Source organism: Parasteatoda tepidariorum, chromosome 3, assembly GCF_043381705.1.
Source record: "Parasteatoda tepidariorum isolate YZ-2023 chromosome 3, CAS_Ptep_4.0, whole genome shotgun sequence".
NCBI lineage: Eukaryota > Metazoa > Arthropoda > Arachnida > Araneae > Theridiidae > Parasteatoda > Parasteatoda tepidariorum.
This window is the reverse complement of record NC_092206.1, coordinates 79234539-79242777: the sequence shown is the minus strand read 5'-3', so window position 1 is coordinate 79242777 and position 8239 is coordinate 79234539. Positions and strand designations below refer to the sequence as shown.

At 31.8% G+C, this 8239-nt stretch overlaps 1 pseudogene; it reads left to right on the top strand.

Annotated features, from left to right (window-relative positions):
* Positions 1-395: 395 nt before the first annotated feature.
* LOC122271710 (uncharacterized) lies at positions 396-7960 on the top strand (annotated as a pseudogene).
* Positions 7961-8239: the final 279 nt, after the last annotated feature.

The following is an 8239-nucleotide window of genomic DNA, read 5'->3' as shown; positions in this document are numbered from 1 at the left end:
CGGTACTTTTAGTTTAAAAATCGTTCAAAAATATAAAAGATATTTCAAATCTGTTCAGAAGTAAGGAATGTCATTACAGTTCTATATTTTGTTAACTGTTCTCCTAACCGTGTCTTTGCCTTTACTCTAGAAATACGTAGATAAAAGACAATATTAATTATAAAATATTTTCATCAAAATTTCAAAAAAAGTTATTGTATTCTCGGAGTTCAACTTGTTTTGAAATAATAGTGAGAAGAAAAGCATGGGAATATTTTTAAATTAACATGTCGCACTCTCAGAAATAAACTTTTCACTTTTGGCGATTCAGCAATCCTTAAGTAGTTTATCGTTAATTTTGAGAATCAAAATTCGTCACGAAATCACATGATATGTGACGAAACGCGAACTCTTAAATGTATGACGAAAATGTTTCCTCAGTTCGAAACCTCATTGTGGGAGACAAAACTAGAATAAAGACTAGACAATCGAATATAAACCAACACGTTACGCTGACGGCTTTGCATGGTGGTGAAGAAGTTATTGCACCAGGATCATCCGGAGTTCGATTCCCTCTCCGGGTATGGGGGAAAATTTTCTATCTGTCTTTTTTTTTTTTTTTTTTTTNCGTGCAATACACTCTGAAATTTTTTTTTTTTTTTTTTTTTTTTTTAAATCAAATAGAATGACAAAATATTTCTTTCATTTTGACGAAGTTCGTTTTCTCGGAGAAGTGACGATAGTTATTTCATGAACGAAATTTTTGCTGCAAATTTTTGTTCAGACGAAATTTTTGCTCGTAGCATATACTAGGAAATTGTTTCGTCAAAAACGAAGAAAGTTTCGTGATAATCGAGTATCCATTTTTTACAGGGAGGTAATAACTCATTGCGGTTATCTGCAATATTACTATGGTTGGCGAGAGCAGGGATTTTTTCAGTCATATTTCTGCTGAAAAAGTACAGAGTCATAGTATTCTCATAGCTGAAAATTCTTCTGATTAATCAACTACATAAAAAATATTATCAGAGTCTGTTGGAATTATTGCACAAAGCAGTTAACATAGGTCAACTGAAACTTGAATTTATCTATATTATTTCATTAGTATCTTTCAATCATTTTCAATGTTAGCATCTTCTCGCACTTTATAAGAACTATTGGTATAGTTCATAGAGTATTATGCATTTTACTAATTTTTTGTTTGTTTTTTTGGTATTAAATATTTTTTTGCAATAATCCCATACGCTAGGACCCGTACGGGCCCTAGCTTCCCAGTAGCGTCCACACACAGTAGTGGAAATGAGCGCAGGACAGACGGAAATATGGGGCAAGTCCATGTCCTCCCCAAGGCGACAGAGCTTGCATTTAGGACAGTCAAAAATGTTTATACTAAAAAGGTGTTTGGCCAGACAGTCATGGGCCGTTACAAGTCTAAAGATAGCGACTGCCTTAAACCTGGTCTGATTTGGGATAGTTAAAATATGATTGAACCAGGTTTTGTGTATATTGCTTTTAAGGAAATTCTCTGAGAGCATGTTCCGGAATTGGTTTCGGACCAGCAATTTAAATGAGTGCAGAGAGATGGAGCAACGAGATGCTTGGGCAATAGTTGTTCCTTTCTTGGCCAAGAAATCAGCTTTTTCATTACCCCAAATCCCGCAATGTCCCGGGATCCATTNACATAAAAAATTAAAAACAATTCTTTTAAAAGTTCTAAATTTTTAACAGCACAAAAATTAAAAACAACAAACTTGCATTTTCAAAATTGTTTTAAAAATGTATCCTTGACCCTTTTTGCCAGCATACTGTATATGCGAATTTATAAAACAAGCTAGGTTTTAAAAAAATATTGACAGGGCAAAAGTATTATGATCTTCATGAGCTCTGTATTTTTAGTTTAAAAATTGTTCAAAAACATAAAAGATATTTCAAATCCATTCAAAAGTAAGGAATGTCATTACAGTTCTATACTTTGTTAACTGTTCTCCTAACCGTGTCTTTGCCTTTACTCTAGAAATACGTAGATAAAAGACAATATTAATTATAAAATATTTTCATCAAAATTTCAAAAAAAGTTATTGTATTCTCGGCGTTCAACTTGTTTCGAAGCTATAGTGAGAAGAAAAGCATTGGAATATTCTTACTAACATAACGCACTCTCAGAAATAAACTTCTCACTTTTGGCGATTCAGCAGTCTTTGAGTAGTTTATCGTTATTTTTGAGAATCAAAATTCGTCACGAAATCACGTGATATGTGACGAAACGCGAACTCTCAAATGTATGACGAAAATGATTCCTCAGTTCGAAACCTCATTGTGGGAGATTGTGTGACAAAACTAGAATAAAGACTAGACAATCGAATGTAAACCAACACGTTACGCTGACGGCTTTGTATGGTGGTGAAGAGTTATTGTACCAAGATCATCCGGAGTTCGATTCCCTCTCCGGGTATGGGTGAAAATTATCTACATGTCCTTGTTGTGTTCTGCCGTTATATGGTACCCACGTTAAAGTGGATATTAAAGAAGTTAGATACATTAGACACTACAACCTTTTTATTTTTTTTTTAAATCAAATAGAATGATAAAATTTTTCTTTCATTTTGACGAAGCTCCTTTCCTCGAAGAAGTGACGATAGTTTTTTCATCGACGAAATTTTTGCTGCAAATTTTTGTTTTGACGAAATTTTTGCTCGTAACATATACTAAGAAATGGTTTCGTCAAGAACGAAGAAAGTTTCGTGATAATAGAGTATTCATTTTTTACAGGGTGGTAATAACTCATTGTGATTATCTGCAATATTATTATGATTGGCGAGAGCAGGGACTTTTTCAGTTATATTTCTGCTGAGAATGTAAAGAATAATATTGTTCTCATAGCTGAAAATTCTTTTGATTACTCAACTACACAAAAAATATTATCAGAAGTCTGTTGGAATTATTGCACAAAACAGTTAACATTGGCCAACTGAAACTTAAATTTATCTATATTATTTCATTAGTATCTTATAATCATTTTCAATATTAGCATCTTCTCACACTTTATAAGAACTATTGTTATAGTTCGTAGAGTATTATGCATTTTACTAAATTTTTTTTCTGGTATTAAATATTTTTTGCAATAATCATCGTTTTATGTTATTTTTATACATCAATTTTCAGATTTATATCAAAACTGCAGCATAATTATTGCGTTAGCAATTTAAAATGTGTTTATTAATGCCTTTCCTAAAATAAATATATGGTTAATACAGAGTTTTAATTTTGATAATCTAGTTAATGCATTAAACATAAGACATTAAAACCTGCATTGTGAAAAAGTCTGAATCAAATTACAGTAAAAAGTACCAGTACTCATATTGCCTGTACTTTTTCCTTAAAATCTATTTTTACCAGAACTTGCTATGCAAGAAGAAATTTGATACAGCGGAATATTTACAGTAATATTTTCCATAAAATCACTAAATCTCTCTAATTAAACAAATATTACTGTAAAAATTATGGAATAATATTTTCCGGCAAAAATGAATTCTCTGGTAAAATAGTTTTTACGGATGATGCACGCAAAGTGCCGGTACTTTATATCATAATTTGTAAATCTAAATTGGTACATGCAATGTCATCATCACATCAGTAAGTTGGCATTAAATACAATCATGATTCATAACATCATTCCGTTGGGAAATGTTTCGATTCATTTCCACGGAATTAATCATCGGATCAATATTTTTTTCTTCCGCAAAGCGGTCTAAATCCCACAAGCAAAGATCCACCCTGTTAAACTCTTTGACTAAAACGGAATTGAAATCATCGGCGTGACAGTATATACCGTTGGTGGCACTATTAATATAGAGTCAGTTGATTGAGATGAGTTGAGAGTGTTTTCGGATGAGTGAACTCTTCACATTATTTTCATGTACACCCCGTTTAATTTGGAAAGTCATTTGGCGACATGCTGCTGTAAGTGTTACAGAATATCGATTGAGCAACATTTTTGGTCATGGAAAATGTATAGGATGTATTATATAAAGTAAACATCTGATTAACCGAAGGTGGATTATCCATTTGGATATGATCTGCTGTCTTGTTTTAGGATAAAGTATGAGAATAAAAACCGATTTTTCTCAATTTTTGTATTTCGTTATGCAAAATTACATTCTTTAAAATAAATTTTAAAAAATGGATTTTTTCCCAAAATTTTTCAAAAAATAATAAAATATAAAATAATAAGGTATAAAATAAAAAAATATAAAATAATAAAATATAAAATAAGAAAATATAAAATAAAAAAATATTAAGTAATAAAATATAAAACAATAAAAAAAAATAAAAAAAATAATAAATATTTACTAAAAGTTATTTTTTGCACGGAAGTATCTTTGGATAAACGAATTTTATGATTGTGCGTAAAATTTTTTCGATTCTCTTAGAAAGTTCTCGAGATAATGTGAAATTATCATTAAGGGTACCAAACTTCGGATCGTTCTTCTGATCATATTTCTCAGAATGTGCCTACCCTATATTTTGGGGGTCAGAAATCCAAATCCGTCGAAAAAAGCTAAGGATTATTCTGAGGAAATATGTTTGTTTTTTCTGATTTCGTAACTTAAAATATCGACTGCAGATAAAAATTAGCACATTTGATATCAACCTCTCGAACCAATAAGATTGTGTTCTAGAACGTGAAGATCCAATCATTAGTTCAAAAGTTATTCAAGTAGGTCCATTCTTTTCGCACTGCGCGTACAATCTTATTTGATAAGTCAATTGGCGTCATGCCGCTACACGTGTTATAGGGTATCGATTGAGCAACATTTTTGTCAACAAAAATGTGTATGACATTATGGGAATATACAAAATATATACAAAAATATACAAAACTTAAATTATATAAAATACTTAGAATTTTAATCCTTCAGATTTAATTTAAAAGAAACTCTACACGTTACATTGTAAAAAAAATGGATTAAAACAGGTGTACTTGTTTTTTTTTAATAACAAAATAAAAATAAATAGATAAACAAACACAATGAATAAGTAAATAAATAAACCAACTATTGACACACTTACTAAAAAACCAATCATTTCATACATTAGTTACAAATTTTTAAAATTAAAAATTCTTAAGGTTACATAAATTAAAGTTGTTATAAATTATTTTAGTTTCTAATTTCTGAATTGTGAATTTAGAAAACCACTGTCCTACACAAAGTATAAAACAAGGCTTGTCAAAGTAACTTTTAAAGTAATGAAAATGGAATATTCAATTTGATATTTTCACAGATGCAAACCACATGGAAAGAAAATTAAATGAATAACATCTAATATTCTTTTTAGCCTATAAGAAATATTTTGAAATCAATTACAAAAGATCGCATATCTTACAATTCATGTCTGAAGATCATTTTTTTTGTACACTGAGACAGAACAGTCAAATAATCCAATAATCAAACAAGTACGGCCATAATATGGTAAAATGTATCGTGTTTCTGGTTCTTCCGAAAAGCTCGGTAATTTTTACCGAATTTCGTAAGGATTTTTGTTCAATCGACAGTAAAATATGGTTTCATAATATGTAATAAAATTTGGTAAACGTGGTAACATTTTGTAGTTTTAATATACCTTAGAGCATGGTATAAAAATCAGTTATTAGATGTATTTTTCAGTTTTGTATTTTTTATATATGTGGTAATAAGAACTATAATTTTTAACAGGCAAATGAATAAATAAATAAATAAATAAAAATAGATAAATAAAAATAGATAAATACATTAACATGCAAATGAATAAATAAACAAATAAATATAAATAGATCAACAAATTACGAAGCAAATAAATAAATAAACACATAAGTAAAAATATTGCATTTCTCCCTTAATGCAATGCAATATTTTTGAAGAAAAAGCATATTGATAAAAATTAACATAATTATTTCACCAAAATATAAAAATTTGTAAGCTATGCGAAATTTGAAATTTAATTTTATCATCTTTTCTTATATAACTATGGATATAGATTTTTCCTAGTTCATTGAGGAAAAAACATCCTAATTGGCAAAAATTCGAAATACCAGTATCAAAATCCAGTAAAAATGATACCAGAATCAGTATAATGATACCGGAAATGTAAAACCTGGTATGAAACTATACAGGAAATTTTAAAGACTGGAATGGCACCATACTGAAATTCTATAATCAGTATAGCACCATACTAAAAATTTTAAAACTCGTATGGATCAAACTGGAAATTCAAATGTACTGGAAAGTGTGTAACCAATACAAAATCGTACTGGAAATTATGATACCAGATTTCAAACATACTGGAAATTTTGAAACCAGTTAGTATTAATGCTGGAAATTTGAAGTAGCTTTAAAATATACTAGGAAGCATTTAAGCAGTATACTAATTTCCGTAGAAGCCCTGTCCAAGTACGCAGATGAACTCAAATTGAGCTTCAACCCAACCAAATCGATAACCACCTTCTTCACTACTAATAAGCGACTTTATAAATATTAACCATCCTTGTTTCTCAAACACCAGAAGCTCTCCTACGAGAAACACCCAAAATACCTGGGATACATTATCGATACCGAATTTACAAGTAACAAACATATTGATTATATTGTCTCGAAGGCTAGGAAGCGCCTAAATATTATTAAGTGCATCGCTGGTAGGGATTGGGGAGCAGATGCAACTACTCTTAGGACTTCCTACCAGGCTCTTGTTAGACCAATTCTTGAATATGGCTATCCTGTCTACTGCTGTGCTTCTCAATCTAACTTAAACAAATTGGAAAAGGTTCAACTGAGCGCCGCTCGCATCATCACTGGACTGAAGCGTAGCTGCCCTTCAGAGATCGTTCTTTACGAAGCAGATCTGCAACCTCTTAACTTCAGAAGGCAAGCTAATTTAGTGAAATATTACAATAAACTTTCCAGTTTAGACCAAGGCAATTTAACTGCTATTTACCTAAATAACTGGACCTGCAATCAAAGGCTAAAGAAAAACAGTCCTTTTAGTCATGTTGAATCACAACTGTTAATCGCTGAAAATATTGAACCTCTTTATCTTCATAGCAATCTTAGTACTTGCTTGGATCTTTCCAATGTTTGTTTCCATGAAAGCCTCCCTACCATGCTTGACAAGAAAGACTGTGTGCCTGACTTCCTCAGACAGTTGTCCCTGGAAATCATCAATAAAATCCCTCCAAACGACATCAAAATATTCTCTGATGGCTGTAAAATGGATATACAGACTGGCAGTGGGGTATTTATTGAAACACCTCGAGAGAACTACACTCTTCATCAACGAAACCCCGATTTTTGCTCCGTCTTTCGAAGCGAACTAATTGCAATCGACAGGGGACTAGAGAAAATCTTGAGTGAAGGGCACCTTGGAAATACTTGGATACTATCTGACAGCCGTAGTTCAATTCAACACCTCAAAAATTGGGCCCTCATTGGAGATAAAACCAGTTTTTCGATCTTACAAAAAGTAAAGCTCATTTCCCAACAGCATGAGGTCCACTTTCAATGGATCCCGTCCCACGTCGATATCCACGGCAACGAGTTGGCTGACACTCTTGCAAAGAAGGGACTAGACCATCCAGTCCCCTCCACCTCAGAGCTTACATACCTTGAACTTTTTGCAAGGCAAAAGGCCCAGAACAAACAAAAGTGGCTGCTTCCACCTTCCACCTATTCACTACTGGTATAAAGCAAAAAGACCAGGACTCTCTCTATCTCTCCCTGGTGACAGGCAAACCAACACCTGCCTATCCCAACTGGCCAGTGGACACCTGAAAAGTCTCACATTTTCTGCAAATCAAAAGATCTTTCCTCTTTGCCCTAAATGCCAACAAAACCAGGCATCACCTGAGCACATCTTGATCTGTTTAGGGCTGGACTGGAACGATATTCATTCCTCTCACATTCTGGTTTCGGATTTTCTCAATATCAACGGATTCATTGATCTGGTCTGACCCCGTCAGACCAGATGGGAATTAGCAACAACAACACTAATTTCCGTTAGTTAATTTCATAGATTTTGATAAGGATTCTTAACATATATATTAAGGGCGTTGGTAACTTACATTTGCTATGTATATTAATTAAATAAATACATATTTAAAATTATTAAAATCATTTTATAATTTTGAAACGAAGAAAGTGTTTGAGTAAGATTTTTACTCATTTTAATTACTTTAAAATCTGTTAAAATAGAAACTTTATTTTTTCCCCTTTTTTTGTTCATCTACAAA